Source organism: Mesoplodon mirus (assembly GCF_964341445.2).
Source record: "Mesoplodon mirus genome assembly, chromosome: 3".
Lineage (NCBI taxonomy): Eukaryota > Metazoa > Chordata > Mammalia > Artiodactyla > Ziphiidae > Mesoplodon > Mesoplodon mirus.
Window position 1 is genome coordinate 144,561,126 of NC_138978.1, and position 17,444 is coordinate 144,578,569.

Below are 17,444 nucleotides of genomic sequence, written 5' to 3' on the forward strand. Positions count from 1 at the left end.
AGCCAGCAGTGCATGAACTCCTGGAAGCTAGTACTGGGGTCTGCTGTCTGGTCCTTCCCCATCACACCCACTGCTACAGCACAGCCCCGTGTTTCTCCCTATTTGGGATTTAATCAGTGCTGCTTCCCCCAAAGTATCTCCCATTCAGCCTGTGTGACCTTCCACCCACTACTAGGTCTGAGAACCCTACTGCTAATGACTGGATTTGACAGCAGTTCTTAGGGTCCAGGGGGTGTTGTTAAATGTACCTCGGTGCCTGGATGGGGGAGTCTGAGGACTGTGGGAGAGGCCTGCAGCCCTTCCAGAGGCCCCTTTGCAAGAAAGGGTACTGACAGTCAAGAGAGACTGCTTCCTTTGGGAGGTGAGACTTACAGGGCCCGGGTGATAAGATGGGGGCACAAAGGCTGGCCAGGTGCCCCAGGGTGGTCCTTGAGCCAAGGGCAACAGATGGGTAACAACACACCAGCCCATGACGCTGCCAGTTATAGGGTGGGCTGCCAGAAGGCAAACAACCCATTTCTCAGTTCTGCTCAGGCCTCGCCAGGACCTTAAGAAGCCGACTCCCCGAGGCTCACATTTGGCAACAGGGGACAGGTGCAAATATGTTATTCCCCAAACCCACCCAAGACCCAGTGACAGGTCCTGGGCTTAAATTAAAGGAGGGGAGATGGTGGTTAGTGATGAGGAAAAGTTAAAATGTGAAATCCCAAGATGTGGTGACTCAGGGAGATGCCCGAACCTGTGCCCTGGGCAGTGATCTAATAGAGAACAGCCTTGGCTGGTATGGCCAGATGCCCACCTGTTGAAAGACAGGAAGTTCCCTTTATCAAAGTCACATCTGGTCCTTGAATTCTGAGATGCCGCTCTTCCAGGAAGAATGGTTACTACCAGATAAATGAAAAACAAAACCACCACAACAACAACAACAAAAAGAAGAAGAAGAAGAGGAGGAGGAGGAGGAGGCAGCAAAAGAGGAAGAAGAAAAAGAAAAGCCCTTTACCTAGCACGTTGCCTCCATTGGCACAGAGAATGGAGATGGGCCTGAAGTTGTTACCAAAGCCTCTGTCTGCAACGGCCCAGAAAGCTCCTGAAGGTGAAACCCCTCAAGACAACTGCTGGCCTCTGCCCCCGCTCATCTTCTCTTCCTCTCTGCTGTTCCCACAGCCTAACACAACAACACAACCACTGTGTGACCTCCAGGACAGACTGGTTTTATTTTCATCAACCTTTAACCATGCAGGTTAGACAAAGAGGAAGGGCCTTGGAGAAACGCAGGTGTAACGAGGTCATTTTCCATCAGGTCTAACGTGATGCGGAGACCATGCAGGGAGCAGGTGATCCCACCACAGCCAGATGACATGTGACAACAGCCCCCCAAACCCAACTGTCCCATCCACACGATGGCTGGCTTTGGTGTCTCAGAGGCAGAAGGAGGGTGTCTTTTCTTTTCCTTACACTTTTGCAGAAGAGGGTTTTCTTGGACACGGGATGGAGAATGATGTGGGTATGGTTTTAATTCCTTTGAAGAGAAGTGTGATTTCTCTCCAAGTTGTCAGGAGACCTCTGGTTCCTCATTTTCCTGGGAGTGAGGCAAAGCACTGCTGGTGGAGAGAAGGTGGGGGTCAGGGGCTGAAGGGCATTCCTGAGGCCCTCCTGACTCTGTGGCCGCTGCTGCTTTAACATCAGTCTCACTCAGGGAAGCCTTGAAGGGAACTCTCCCTCCTGCTTTGAACCATCCAGAGTCCGCCTGGCTCCAGGTGATGGTGCAGTAGACCTTCGAGATTTGCTCTCAGAAGTTAGAGCAAGAGGGAGATAATAAAGACTGCTGATCTTCCCACGCAAGAGCTTCCTCCATAAGAAGCTCTGACTCAAGTCAAAGCTTTGACCCTCCGCCTCAGCCCCACGCTCATCACAGTCCCCACCGCTGTCCGGGTTCGGCTCAGCAAGCTGCTCGAGGGTGGGGCCGTCCTCATTAGTCTTCAGACCTTCAGAGCCAGCCGAGGCCCGGCACAGAGCACTCCATCAACGTTTGGTACAGAAGAAGGGAGATTTGGGATCAACGTAAGGCCTCAGTGGAAAAGGGCTGTTGGAAGGAGGGCCATGAAAACAACCTAGGACAAACTGGAATGAGGCAGACGGATGGCAAGGGGGCGATATGAAAAGATGTGAATGGAACCTTAAGGGCTGGAACTAGATATGGGTCGCGATTACACTTACTGAGGCGACGTCCAGGCTCAGAGCCAGCGAGTTTATATGCATTGTCTCATTTTCATCCTGACAGCAACACTATGATGTACACATTATTATTATCATCATCCCCCGTTTCTGAATGAAACATCTCCCAAGTTCACCTGTACTCTGCCCTTGAACAAGCTGGAGGCCCAAATCATCTGCGTGCTGGGGTAGAAGGTGAGGCCCCATGAAGGTAGTCTGGAAAAGCCCAGTTATATTCATTTGATGATCTAAACTGTAACCACATAATCAGATTTGACAATTACTCTCTCCTAAACTGTTGCTCTCTGGCCCTTTACGTGGCATTTGACACTTCCTTCTCAAAACTCCCCAGGGGAGCACATACCTTTTGGTTCTCCAGAGGCCCAGACCACACCTCCAGGCGGCTCCCCCGACAGGGCTCCCCTGAAGCTGGGTCAGCTCTCTTGCCACAGCTCCCACCCCCCTCATTTGAAAGGCTCCCTCACCCTCAGCCAGACTGCACTTCCCAGTGTGAGTGAGCATCCCTGCTTCATCGAGGCACGGGGCTACCATCTCAGACTCCATTCTCCCTCCCGTCTCCCTTCCTGATGGGCCTTTTCCTCCCTCAAAGAGGCTCTCAGAAAGTGATGGAGATTCCAGCGACCCTGCGAGCGGAGTGACATGGGAGCTGGGATACACAGCCAACGGACAACAGTTCAGATTTAGCTTGGCACTCAGAAGCATATTTTTTTTTCTTTTTTTTTTTTGCAGTACGCGGGCCTCTCACTGTTGTGGCCTCTCCCGTTGCGGAGCACAGGCTCTGGACGCGCAGGCTCAGCGGTCATGGCTCACGGGCCCAGCCGCTCCGCGGCATGTGGGATCCTCCCGGACCGGGGCACGAACCCGTGTCCCCTGCATCGGCAGGCAGACTCTCAACCACTGTGCCACTAGTGAAGCCCCAGAAGCTGGGGCTGAGCCAGGCCCCACCCTCCATGGCCTAAGGGTGCTCTAAGGAAAGGGGAGAGACCGGAGACCACCCTAGGCAGGCTACAGAACAGATGTGCTAAGGAGGATCCAGAAACCTTGGCTTGACCTTTTGGTGACTTTTAGCTACGAAAGGCCAACATCTTTGGAGCTGTGCCTCATCTTCCCACAAGGCTCACACACACCTCCCATTGCGTTAGGTTCATATCTCCAAAGCTGACCACAGATGTGTGAAGTACTGTCAACTGCCAAAGGCCCCCAGAGCTCTGGAAGACGCTGTGGCTGGGGCATGAGTCAATGTCCTGGGAAAGGCAGATGGGCAATCCCCTCCTGACCGGCGGTGAGGCCAGCTCCGGCCCAGGCCTGGGGAGGAAGCACACAGGAACGAAGGCGGCCCACTCACCCCAGCCCTGGGGGGAGAAGCTTCCCGAGGTCCGTTACCCCAGGCACACCCCAGACGGCCAGCCCACACATGGGCAGGCAGCCTAGAGTCCCTGCAGTTCAACGGTTGATGTCAGGCTATTGGGACTGATGGGCTTGTTCAGGACGACAGAAGAGGGAAAGCAGGTGGGGAGTCCAGGAAGGGGACCCAAGAGAAGCAGACAGAATCTGAGGAGTGGCTTCCCCCAACAACTGAGCCAGTCAGCTGTGGAAGGACTTAAGGGATCAGCTAGCCAGAAGTTTCACAGTTTTTTTAAAAACAGTGAAACTTATCAAACCAAATCTCAAGAAAAACCAAATCAATAAATAAAGGATTGTACAGAGAACCTGTCTGGTTAAGCAAGGCCTGTTGGGTTGCCTACAATCTACACCCCTCTGGCAGCTCTTCTGGGTAATTGTAGGGGTTCTACAGTTTGGTTTTTTCAAGTTAATAATATACGTACTAGTGCTTTGCAATTTGTACTTTCACATACAACATCACGCCCAGTCCTCACACTAACCCCATAGGAATATCATGGTCATATTTCTGATGAAGTACTTGAGGCCCCAAGTTGTGAAGTACCTATGCCCCACATTACACAGCTAACATGTGATGGAGCAGGAACTTGAATCTAGGCTTTCTGACTATAAATCCAGTACTCTTTACTCCATGTCATGTCCAGAAGAAAAGGTACCACAACCCATCTGGTACCAAAAGGGAGGTCTTGATGAGAGGCAGTATAACCTGCTGGTTAGAGACCAGCTCTGGAACCACACCACTGGGGTTCATTCTTTTCTGCCACTCACTTACCTGTGTCACCTTTCTTCATCTGGAAAATAGGACAATAATAGCACCTGCCTCTAAGGCTCAGTTAATATTAAACGTATTAATCTACATAAATTACCAGCACACAGTGTCTGGCACAAAAATAAGTGCTTAATACTCATGCTTCTCCATTCTTCACTCCTGGTCAGCATTTATTCAGTGCCTGCTGCATGCAGAGGTCTGAACCTCATTCTATTGTGGGAAGGGGTGCAGTGGGACAGGACCCCAAGTTCGTGTTCCCAAAATGTTTTCAGTCCAGTGGGGAGCATGTCTAGGCACAAAGAACAGCAACAGTTTCCAGAGTGGTTGGGTCCCTGGACGCTCTGCTAAGAATGTGCCCTGGAGCATGATAAAAATGCTGGCTTGGATACCATACCCCAGATAAACAGACCTCTGCTTTGGGGTACTATTTTTTACAATAGTTTAGCGTGGCCTAATTAATATGTTTCAGGGGCTTCCCTGGTGGCGCAGTGGTTGGGAGTCCGCCTGCCGATGCAGGGGACGCGGGTTCGTGCCCCGGTCCGGGAGGATCCCACATGCCGCGGACCGGCTGGGCCCGTGGGCCATGGCCACTGAGCCTGCGTGTCCGGAGCCTGTGCTCCGCGGCGGGAGAGGACACAACAGTGAGAGGCCCGTACCGCAAAAAAAAAAAAAAAAAAAAAAATGTTTCAGAATCAGGGTCTCTCAGCGGTAGCTAGAAGTCTGCTTTTTAAATGAGCTCTCACGTTTGATTCTGCAGCCCATTACAGTGTGAGACGTGCCGAGCTAGACCACCGTGCCCGCTTCCAGGTCACTTTCTCCTTGCTGGCCACTCCTCACTGCCCCACCTCTCGGGCACCTAGGCTAGTGCTGGACCTCTGCTCTCTTCTATCTACACTTGTGCTCTTGGTGAGCCCATATCGGCTCCTGCCTTGGATGTCATCTAAGGCTGACAGTGCCCTGGTTCCTCTCTGCAGCCTGGACCCCAATCCTGAACTCGAGTCATCCCGACTGCCTAGTCCATAGCTCCATGTTTGTTCACTGAGCATCTCAAACGTAAGACATCCAGCCCCACCCAGCCTGCTCCTCCTATACCGCCTTCCCCCACCTCAGTAAACCAGTACCGCCAGTCACCCTGTTGCTTGGACCAAGAATTCTGGAGTCATCCTTGGCACCTCTCACTCTCCATCCCACAACGCCAAATCCTATTGGCTCTTCCTCCAAGCATATCTACCTACTTCTCTCTACTGTCAGCATAACCATCCCAGTCTAAGCCACCATCACCTCCCCACTGGATAAAGCCCTTGTCTCCTAGCTGGTCTCCTCCTCTGCCCCGGTCCCTTTACAGTCTATTCACAACCCAGCAGTCAGAGTGATCCTTTTAAAGACAGAAGTCAGATATGTCACTCCTCTCTGCTCCAAGGGCCCCATCTCACACAGGGTAAAAGCCAGTGTCCTCAGAGTCCCGTGATCTGGCCTCCATTCTCTGTCCCCATTTCCCAGCGCTTTCCTCTGTTCACACACTCCAGTGACACCAGCCTCGCTTCTTCTTGACTAGTAGAAGAGCCTTCTGCGTGCTGCCGCCCTGCCTGGAATGCTCTTCTGCCTGACACCTGAATAGCTTATTCCTCACTTCTGGTACCTGCTCGGGTGTTACCTCACAAGTGAGGGCTTCACCGACCCACGTGGAATAGCAACATCCCCGGCAGCCCCATCATCACCTGCTGCATTTTTCTCCAAAGCACTTATTACCATGTAGCTTGGTATATGCTTGTTTCTTTACTATCTTCCTGCCAGAATATAAGCTCCATGAGGGCAAGAATGTTCCTTCTGTTTCCTGAGGTAGCAGTACTTAGAACTGGGCGTATGACAGGCACTCAGCAAGCACTCACGGGAAGACTGAACAGCAGCCTTACAGTTTCTGCAGAAAGCAGGACAGGCTCTCTCCCACGGAGCATGCTTCCCAGGGCCCAACACTTCATCTCAACCGATTCTGAGTCCTGAAATTCTACGGGTCACAGCTAGAGAAGGCAAAGCTGGCTAATGATGGCTGACTTGGGGGGGAGGGGGGATAGTCAGTGTAAGGAGGGGGAGGGTCTAGCTATCCGGGGCTGGAAGAGTGGAGCCTGAACAGTGCTCCTTACTCCCACCAATGTGAACTAGCCCCTGGGTGAGGTGTCCCAGTGGGCAGCCAGGTACCTGAGAAAGAGGGAGAATGCTGAGAAGGACTTTTTTCTTCTTTTGCCACAAAAACTTCTACTTAGAAAACAATCATGGAAGAAGTGTTCAAATAATTCAATCTAAGAAGATGTGATAAGAGATATGGAAAATGAAAATCATTAAACAATTGTCTAAAGGACTAAGGACAATAAAAAAGAACATCATAGAACTAAATCGGTAATTATCATAGAACTAAAATCCTAGACAATATCAACATGGAGAGATGTGGGGAAAGACCAAAGGGACAGAGCAGCACAAAGGATCTGTCTGATTAGAAAGAAAATAGAGATCTTGAGCCCCTCATTCTTGAGAAGGACTTTTTATTCAAAAAACAGGTATGGGGCCCTCAGCGAGGTGCCTCACAAGGTGCTAGAGATCTAAAATCACATTTGCTGGATTCCTTTTCCAGAGACTTCATCAGGTAAGAGTTCTGGGCCAGTTTCCCTTTCAGCTCACTCTCTTGTTTTCAACATCTGTTTCATACCGTTCTCTTCTGCACAGACCTTGACCACACTCCCCGTCTCCCCGGGAAACCTCACTTCCTATTGCACAGAAAATAAAAGTTTTCAGACCAGAGATACCTCCACTTCCTGCCACCAGGACTGCACATCCGGCCCCCTGTGCAGGGGGCCCCTGCTCTGCCCTTCCTCCGCCCCCCCCCACCCCGCTGGGGCCCCCGCAGAGGTGGCCTCTGCACCAGGCCAAGCTCTCCACCTGTGCCAGCCTCCTGCCTCCTCAGGGGTTTTCTGATGGGAAGAGGCTGCTTTTCCGTCAGCCTCCCCCTTTCAGCTGGCTCCTTCCATCAGCACACACACAATCACAAATCTCTCCTGAGATGCAAGCAACCCCCCAAATTCTCACTCTCATATTTCTCTAAAGTTCGAGCTCTGCTTCCTCTCACAGCCAAACCTCCCGACTCATCCTCCCCCTCTCACAGCAGAGTAACTATCTCCACCGGCCTCTCTTCAATCCAACGCTCAGCCCACTCGGGCCTGGCTCACGCCCCACCAAGCCCCCCCAGGCTGCTCTCACCCAGGACCCAGGGACTCCTGGGTCACTTAAGCCAATGGTCAATTTTCCAACTTCATCTTAAGTGCCTTCCCAGCAACATCTGATGTTAGGGACCCCGACCCTCATCCCAAACCCAAACACACACTTTAAAATATTTTTTCCCCTTTAGCTTCCCTGAAACCACACTGTCCTGGCATCAAAGACCACGTACGAACTAACGACCCCCAATGTCTCTCTCCACTGTGTCTAGACCCACATATGTTACTGCCTTCCTAGTGTTTCCTTTTCAATGTCTCACAGGCACTCCAAAGCCACCACACCCAAAATGGAACCAACTTTTCCTCTCTCCAGTGCTCCCTCTTGGTGACGGGCCACTTTTTATCTTGCTGTTGTCACCAGACAACTGGTATAATTGCTGGTAGTGCCCTCTCTGCTCCCTCACAACCAACCCCCAATTCAAGCCACATCCCCTCTCCCCTGGGCCTCTGCACCAGCCTCCTATTACTTGTCTCCCCTCCTATAGCTGGTCTCCCCTCCCCTCCCCTCCTGTGGCTGGTCTCCACTCACGTCCCCTCCCGTGGCTGGTCTCCCCTCACCTCTCCTCCTGTGGCTGGTCTCCACTCACGTCCCCTCCCGTGGCTGGTCTCCCCTCACCTCTCCTCCTGTGGCTGGTCTCCACTCACGTCCCCTCCCGTGGCTGGTCTCCCCTCACGTCCCCTCCCGTGGCTGGTCTCCCCTCACCTCTCTTCCTGTGGCTGGTCTCCACTCACGTCCCCTCCCGTGGCTGGTCTCCCCTCACGTCCCGTCCCGTGGCTGGTCTCCCCTCACGTCCCCTCCCGTGGCTGGTCTCCCCTCACCCACTCACTCTCCGAAAGCCTCCCTCACACAGCAGCCTGATTAGCCTCTGAAAAGGCCAAGGTGTTCTCACTCACACAGATTTTCCACAGCCTCCCGTTACTCTCACAGTTCCAAACCCTTAACTGAGCTACCAAGGTCCCACCCACTTCTCCAGGTTATCTCCCTCCCCACCCCTTATTCTCCAGCCTCTCTGGCCTTTTTGCCATTCCTCACAGGAGAGGAGAACCTTCCTTCCTTCCAGCCTTCGCCCTAAGGCTGGTCTCCCTTTGCTCAAGCTGTTGTCTCTGCTGCAAACATCCTCTCCCCCTCCCCCCGACTTCTCACGGAACTAAACTCGTCCAAGCCCAGCTTAAGCATCACTATTCAGCTAATCAGCCCCTTCTTCCTCAGTACACGCCCTATTATCACTCTGTACTTCTCCTTCATAGCATGTATGATTACATTCTTCTTTTTTTTTTTTTTTTTTTTTGCAATACACGGGCCTCTCACTGTTGTGGCCTCTCCTGCTGCAGAGCACAGGCTCCGGACGCACAGGCTGCGGACGCGCAGGCCCAGTGGCCATGGCTCACGGGCCCAGACGCTCCACGGCATGTGGGATCTTCCCGGACCGGGGCACGAACCCGTGTCCCCTGCATCGGCAGGCAGACTCACAACCACTGTGCCACCAGGGAAGCCCGATTACATTCATTTTTAATGTAATTATCTGTTCAGTATTAGTCTGCATGAGCAAATAGAAAGTTGGGCCAGGACTGTGTCTTTTTCAAGGTGCTGGCACAGAGCAACCACTCAAATATCTGAGTAAATGAATAGCTGCCACTTTGGGTGCCTACAGTGTGCTAGATACTGTGGCTAGATGCTTTCTATGGGTTGTTCCACTCACTGCACAGCAACCCAATGAGGGATGGGTACTAGTTTCATTACTCGTGTTCATATTTTACAGGTCGGGTCCTGAAGCTCAGGGAGATTGAAGAGCGTGTTCAAGGTGACGTAGCTGGAAATTGCTTGGTTGGGATTCAACCTCGGGCTTATCTCCTATCAAAGCCACTTCACTATGCTTCCCTCCGTACTCCCCATGCTCACGCATGGCCCTAGACACAGTGGGTGATCAATCAAGGGGAATGGACACCCACTCCGCCATCTCACTTGATCATCACAGTCACCCTTGAACTCTACAAACGAGAATTACAACTCTCCTTTTCCAAATGAGGAAAATAGAGTTTGAGGGATCCAAAGTGTCACCCAGCAGTAGGTGGACATGTTGGGCTGGAACCCAGGTCTTCTGGTCCCTTATCTAGGGTGGTTCTCTCTCTCACTGAGGTGGGATTACATAGGGAAGCTGTGCAGAAAAGGGTTAACATAGCAGACCTGCACCTGCTACCCCTAGAAAGGTCTGCTTACAAGGATGGGCCTTGGCTGATGTCTAGAAAGGTAGATTCAGGGTGGGCTCTCACCACCCTGAGTCAATCATTGTGCCTGAACTGTGCAAACAATGTGATTTAGGCTGAACATCTGCTTTGTTTTGTTTTGTTTTTTCTGGAAGTCTGAGATTTTGGTTGTATGCTAGGCAGAGGGTGCCTACATGACCAGTCCTCAATAAAAATACTCGGCACTGAGTCTCTAATGAGCTTCCCCGACAGACAACATTTCACACGTGTCGTCACAGTTCAGTGGTGGACGAATTAAGCACATCCTATGTGAATTCACTGGGGGAGGACACTTGGAAGCTGGTGCCTGGTTTCCTCTGGACTTTGTCCCATGTGCCTTTTCCCTTTGCTGATTTTGCTTTGTATCGTTCACTGTGATAAATCTTAGCTCTATGGCTATATGCTGAATCCCGGGAGTCCTCCTAGCAAATCACTGAACCTGGGCATGGTCTTGGAGACCAGCCTTCCTAACGAGAAACAAATTTTGAGTTTTCTTTGAAAAGAGTGAGAGGGGCATGGATTAGTAGATTAAAACAGGAGGCATTCCAGGAAGGAGAAACGATGTGAAGAAAGTTAGGAATAGATAAGTCAGGTGTAGAAGGCCCTGCCGCTGTTCAACATGGCCTAAAAAGAGCTGACACTGAGAAAATTCAGCATTACGGTTATGAGGTGGTAGAGACAGGGGTTACTGAAGTCACACTTGTTAGAAAGACCTAGTGTCAGTGAACCACTGAAGTCATATATATGGAATTGTTAGCATCACGGAAAGATTGAAAGAATTTAGTGTCTGCCCGTCCAAAGCAAATACATGGCACCGGGCATTTTTGAGGAAGTCTATGGGAGTGCTATGGAGAGGTTCAAGCAACATCCCAAATTATTAAGTTTTTTTCATATAAACCACCTCAACATCACTCTGCTCTAGAATAATCAACTTCCCATACATTAAGAACAACTATTCATTCCTTCCTTTATCCCTCAGAAATGCCTTTGCCCACGGTTCAACATTCCCTCCTCTCCCTCCCATCTGTCCACCTTCCTCACTCCTCAGGAGGGCTTCCTGGAATGATCCCATCCAGTTGCTTAATCACTTGTTTTATTTATTCTGCATCTACTTAACACTCAAGCTTTCACTTCATAGTACATTAGTTTGCCTTGAACCCAGGGAAGCATGGGAAATTTTCCTAGGTTGTACCACAGATATCTGCCCAGCCTCTTCCTCAGAATTCCAACATCCTGAAGGCAGATGAGGGGCTCCTGTGACCGGCTCAGCTTAACCCCACCCCCTGCCTCCACCCTCCAGCATCAAGGACTCCTCTAACGGAGTCTCAGAACATAGCCTGGCTGTTCCAAGCCATCCCCCTTAGGAAGGGAGCACAGAGAGGGCTCTGGCTGGCAGCTTTGCCCCAAGTCAACCTCACTCCTCATTCTGCTCTGACTTCACAGCTGGATCCCACTGAAGTAATGGCTCTGCTCCTGGTGACCAAGCCAGTGCCTGTATTTTGCTTCCTAAATCCATTTTATTTCTTCTGTGGGGTCCCTGTGTTGCCTCCCTGCCCAGCACTATGATTCTTCCAAGGCTGCACTGCTCTGCCCACAAGTCCTTCTAAATGACTGGAAACCTGCCCCTGAAACCCACCCCCTGGGGCTGGGCCTCCTTTATCTCATGATGCCAGTCCCCTTCTCTGCCCTCTGCCTGCCAAGGGCTCAGCCCAACTTATCCCCACCATGCCCTGCCCCATTCCAGTTCACGGACTCTGGCCCCTGAGGTTGGCCTGGCCTAGAGATTGCAAAGCGACAGCAATAGGCTAGTTTAAATGATGGTTTACCCTGGTATGTGGCAGTTCTTGAGCTTGTCTGTTTTTAATTTAAATCTGAATGCCTTTAGGCTAGACGCATATTTTCCACCTCCCCAGAGACCCCACAACTCCCTGTGCTGTCAAACATGCGGAAGAAGAAAATCAGCTTTATGGAACCCGCCATACACTAGGCTCTGTGTATATTTTGCCTTATTTAATCCTTCCAGCAACCCCAAGTGGGTAACCTTACTATCTCTGTTTACTGGTGGGAATACCGAAGCTCATGGAAGTCGGGCGACTTGCCCAAATCATACAACTACAACCAGCAAGCCATAAATCCAGCTTTGAACCCAAGCTTGCCAGATTCTGAAATCCATACTATTCCCACTACGCCATTTGTGGAAGTAGTAGGTCTTGATTAGACTATGCATTAAGGAGTCCCCTCTGCAACAGTGTGGAAGAGAAAACAGAAGGGAAGGAAAGTGAGTGAATGGACAGTTCAGGTAGTACAGGAAAAAGTGGGGGGCGGACGGGAACTCAGGTAGCAGCCCTGGGAATAGACAGTAGATCAGGACCCGCTGGGGAGAGACAGGACAGAGGTGGCTAAGGGACAGCAATGATCTCTGCAAGGGTTAGGGAGAACGTGGAGGAAGAGGCAGCTTGGGACGAGTATCTAAGGGGCCCCTGAAACATCACAGTGAGGATTTTGTGTATCCATCACAAATCAAACTGGCCAAGAAGAGAGCTGGGTGAGAGGTGGAGACTTGATCAGCCTTTCCTTAAGAGCGCTGGTTAACCACGGGTACAGAGGAGGGTTCCAGGGAGAGGAGTGTAGGAATGGCAAGCCAGCCCAAGGACACAGTGTTGGCCCCATTCTGGCACTTACAGGGCAGGAGGAGGACGAGAAGCTCGAGGTCAAGGAAGGAAACATCAGTGGGGACGGTGTGGCCCCCTCCAAGGAGCTGAGCAACAGCTGCAGAGCAGGCTGGCGACTGAGGATTACCAAGCCCTGGAAGCCTTGCAAAGGGCAATGTAAGCAGCAGGGCAGGTGTGCGGTGCCGAGTGAGGAAGAGAGCACCAAGTGCAAGGGCAAGTGCTGGCTGCTCTTTCTAGGAGCTGGTCAGTGAAAGGGAGAGGAAACGTGAGGTCTTCTAGTTTAAGAGACTGAGCATGTGGTGGAGGGGAAGGAGTCAGTGGCCAGGGAGTTATGAAGGGAATCGTCTCCATCTCCATCTCCGAGGGAGGAGAGAGCTGCATCAGGGGTGTAGGTGGAGAAGGTGCCCTCCCGTTGGTCAGGAGAGCACCTTCTCCTTGAGAGAAAAAAAAAGCTATAGGGGAAATTTCAGGGATGTTCTGAACTGGCAAGGAGGGAGGCTGATGGAGTGTGTGTCAAGAAATGAGGCATGAGGATCTGCTGGAAGTGAGACGGGTACCTCCTCCCACAAGCACCTATCTCCCCACCCCTGGGGAGGGGCGCTCACTGGGCTCCATCAGTAACCCCAGGGCCACAGAACCTGCCCGGACACTTGGGTGCACACTGCTCTTGCTACAGCGCCGTCTAAGCCTGTACCACCGCTTGCCTCCAGGTAACAAAATGCAGAAAGTGCTCATCACTGTCACTGCAAATGGACTTTGAATTTTTCTATGAGGATCACTGAGTATTTTCACTTTATTTTCCCCGGGCCCTCCAGCCCACTTCCTCACAAGACAGGGCCTGCCAGGGACTCTAGGGGAAAAAAGCGCTGTGTGACCCTCCAAAAAGCTTTGCTCTGTGCAAAGCAACAAACTCACTGGGGTCCGACCATGGCCTCAGCAGCCCTGGGGATGACTTCTGCCCTGCAGCTTGCTCCCCTCTAACCCTGACACACACACACACACACACACACACACACACACACACACACAGAGAGAGAGAGAGAGAGAGAAAGAGACCCATCCACCTACTACACTCTGCTGGGGTGATAGCTCCTGCCCCAGAGGAACGTCAGAAAAAGCCATCACCTGGACAGGAAGAGCTGTTCAGAGGCAGAGTCGGCCACTGATCCCCTTCCCCTGGTCTGTTAGCTCTTTTTAAAGACCCCAGATGAGTGACAAAGGTGTCAGGCAGCCTTTGATGCATGCCTTTCTGGTTCCCTCACCCTCCTGCCCAGAATCCTGGCTTCCTCTAGCTAAAAAACTATGAGAAGAGCACATAGATTGGAGTCTGAAGACTTGGGCTGGAGCCCTGGCCGGTCCCTTCGTGCTGTGAGATCTTTCAAGTCACTTCCGAGGTCCGGCTTTCAGCCAGGTAAAGTGGAAGGAAGAGCACCTGTCTCTCCCTGCTCTCAGGGAGGCAGTGAGAAGTTCATCAGGTGAGACAGGCTATCTCTCAACCAGACAGTGCTATTCTGACTTCGGGGGTTTAAGCAAGTCCTGCTGGCAGCTCAACCTGTCTCTCCAGAGCCTCACCCAGCATACGTTCCCCAGCCATCAGGCCCTGGCAGCTCAGAGCCCAAGGGAGACACGGCTCAAATGAATTCAAGGCCAACATTTGTTTAGGCCTCCTCTGTGCCAGATGCCAGAATACAAACAAGACCAGACACAGGTCTTGCCCTGAGTTCACTAACCGAAGTAGAACTAACAGAGTGGGTGTCTGTTCATGCCGTGGCCAAGTCAGAGTCTGGAGGAGAACTTGCTCTGTGTTGCCGGGAACAGACCACACATGCATTATTAGAGTCTGGGTCCCCTTGTTAACCCTTCTTGAGGGGGAGCTGGGCAGAGGTAGCTCTCTGAGAAACCAGGGTGAAGGGCCTGGAGCAGAGGAACCAGAGTCCTTGGAGACCCAGGCCTGGCCCAGCAGTGGAGCCCAAAGGGTTATTTCACTTCTCAGTGCTTCACCCACACCAACTGGGCCATGTGGAGAATAATCCTGCTTTGGCTTGAATCACAGGGGTATCGTGGAGAACAAAATGACAAAATGCTTTGAAAAGGAAAGAGCTTTATAAACAAGGCACTGTTCGTTTTTCCTCAGGGTCCTCTCCAGTAAAGCTGAGATAATCACAGGAGGTCTGTTTGTCTAAATGCTGACGAGCCTTTCCCATAGCTAGCCTAATGGCACTGACTCAGAGGCATCCAGCTCCCTCACTCTGCAGTCATCTCCACTGAAATATCTCAGTCCCTACAGTTAGTACTTCCAGCGGACGGGACTCCATCTCCTTTCCATATTGTTTCCGCTACTCTGCCGCCCACAGCCAGTGGGTACTCAGGTGATGCTTGCGGGCTGATGGAAACACTGCCCGTCCTTCTCCTTACCCCAGCCACAGACCTCTGCCCCGAGGACCTGAGAAAGTCACGACCTCCATCACCGCCCCTCTGGCAGGACTTCCAGAATTTGCCTCAGATGGGACGCTTTCTCCCGCCTATGTCCAGGACCCAGGGAGAGAGGTTCCAGCATCTGAGCACCAACCCATTCCACTGAGTTCAAAGCAAGAACAAAAACAAAACAAAAGCACCTTGATAAAGCTAGACATTTTCTGCTTCCACCTCACATTCATCTTTTCTACAGCAATTTCTGTCTCCCGAGTTCAAATTAGAGTTGGAGGTGGGAGTGTTTAGATGATAAGGTTTTCACCCAAACCATCAACTGTGCTAACGCCCCTGTCTTCAGCTGTCTGTGTGTAAAGCAGAGCAGGCAGCTGCACTCTGGATTTGAGAGGTTCTAGCCCAGGCTTTCCCTGCCTAAAATTATCTCACACACCCCCAGAACTGCTCTACTTCCAGACGCACTTCAACCAACTTCTTTGTATTTTGTGTCTTCCTTTTAAAATGCAAATATTTCTGAAAGGAGGAATGCATTCCACTGACCCGACCACAGTTCTCACCCAGCACCTGTGTCCAATAAATATTTACTTAATCCCATTGGTTATTAGAAACCTGTCCTCAAGGGACTCGGGTCAGGGCCCGGGGCCGTGGAAGGTGGGGTGCGCAGGGGGCAGTCCGGGCGGGAGCCACGCCTCATTTCACCAACCCCACCGCGAGCCTAGGGCAACCCTGCCTGCCACCGCGAGGTAACTGAGTTGTGATGAAAGTAAATCTGAAATAGCCAAATATGGAAACTCTGCAGGAGGGGGCAGAACCAGCCGAGAGTCGGAGGAGACGCCCAGTGGGGTTAGTGGCAACAGCGTGGCCCCAGTATTCACTGAAAATTCTCAGAACTGCCAAAACCCTGCAGAGCAGTAACGAGGGGGAGGCAGTCTGGTTTCCACCAATTCTCTGTGTGTCCCTGGGTAACTCATTTCAACCTCTGTGAGTCTTGGTTTCCTGCAAGACCTCTCTGAGCTCCCCTTGGCTGGGGGTGAGGGTGGTTCTAAATGAGCACGCTCAATCGAACGGTTCTTGGAGGTTTCCATTCATGCCAACATTAAAGTTTCACTCTAGAATACTTTGGCTGGAAAGTCACGCAAACGTGGAAAGACGGGGGACCCAAGGGCACGGAGGGGGAACCAGGGGTTTTCAGTGCGGGTACGCGGGGCACGCCTTAAGGTCCTTCCCCGCCTGCGCACCCCGACCTGAACCTGGCCCCTCCAGTTCACACTCACGCCCTGGAGCCGCTCCCCGGCTCGGGACCCCCAGTCTCCGTCCTCGCCACACCCCTCCTCTGCTAAGAAAACCCGCTCCGGAACCCAGGTACCCCGCACCCACTCGACCGCATCAAGGACCACCTGCTCCGCCGAGCCCCGTCGCCTCCTTCCGCCCACCCCACCGCGCCCTCCCGGCGGCCGTCGGGGACTCGCCGGGCTCGAGTGGGACGGGCAGCCAGGCCCGGGTCCCCGCAGCCCGGCTGGGGGCTCCTGCCGCCGCGGCGCTTTCGGTTTCAAAGTAAATGGGACGAGCCGAAAAGCGCTCCTCGGTCCCCTCACTCCAGTCCTACAGCGTGGGGCTCAGTCCCCGCGACGCAGCCGCCCCGGGCGGCGACGGGGCTGGACTCACGTGGGGGTCGGCGGGCGGGGGTTCGGCCGGCTCCCGGCTGCAGGCGCGCGAGAACTCCAGGGCTGCGGCGGCGAGGCGGGGGCTCGGCTCTCAGCCTCGGAGCCCGGCGCGCGGAGCCCCACCTCCGAGGAAGGTGGGTGGGCCTGGGGCCCTGCAGGGGCGGGGTCACGGGAGCGGGGGCGGTGAGGGGCGCAGGCCCCCGGGTCGGGAGGTCGCGCAGGAAGGTGTGGGGCAGGACGGTGAGAGGCAGTTACCCAGCCCGTAAGAGACCTAACCTACCCTCACTAGAATCATGAGTACCTACAAATAAAAATCATCTCTGGTTTCCCTCGGGGGCGTTTGAACTGTACACATCTTACCCTTCAGTCAGGGATAACCAGGCTCAGCCAATCCTTTCATATTTTGACCCATTAGCCAAGGTCTGAGATCTGGCTCAGGTCGGTCCCTCCCGACCTTCCTTCACAGCAGCACAAATTTGCCAGCCCTCCTCCTTGCTGCTGGCCCAGCAATCCCTTAGAGTTGTAGAGCTTGCCGTTCCAAGGACTCCCCAGACATCTCCTTCAAGCTTCAAAACCTTGTGAAGTAGGCCTGGTCATCCCCATTTTACAGATGGGCCATCTGAGGTCCAGAGAAGTGACATGAAGTGATGACACCCAGCAAGTGCCATAGCTTCACCTTGAGTCCCGGTCCCCAGTACAGGGCTCTTTCTTACACTACTGCTCTCCATGGGTATCTGTTCTAAATGATATTTGTATTCTACATAAA

The 17,444-nt window shown here is 52.6% G+C and overlaps 1 protein-coding gene across 3 annotated transcripts in view; it reads right to left on the reverse strand.

Annotated features, from left to right (window-relative positions):
• The window catches only part of TRAF5 (TNF receptor associated factor 5), a 48,729-nt gene extending 31,915 nt beyond the window's left edge, over positions 1–16,814 (reverse strand). The window contains exons 1-2 of one of the 3 annotated variants that reach the window (XM_082614398.1): positions 16,680–16,814; positions 1,456–1,598 (exon numbers count right to left, since the gene is read on the reverse strand). The gene's annotated coding sequence lies outside the window, so the exon portion shown is untranslated. Of the gene's footprint in view, positions 1–1,455; positions 1,602–16,679 lie in introns of all 3 variants that reach the window. The other 2 variants (XM_082614399.1, XM_082614397.1) reach the window with 2 other exon arrangements.
• Between the last annotated feature and the right edge of the window lie 630 nt (positions 16,815–17,444).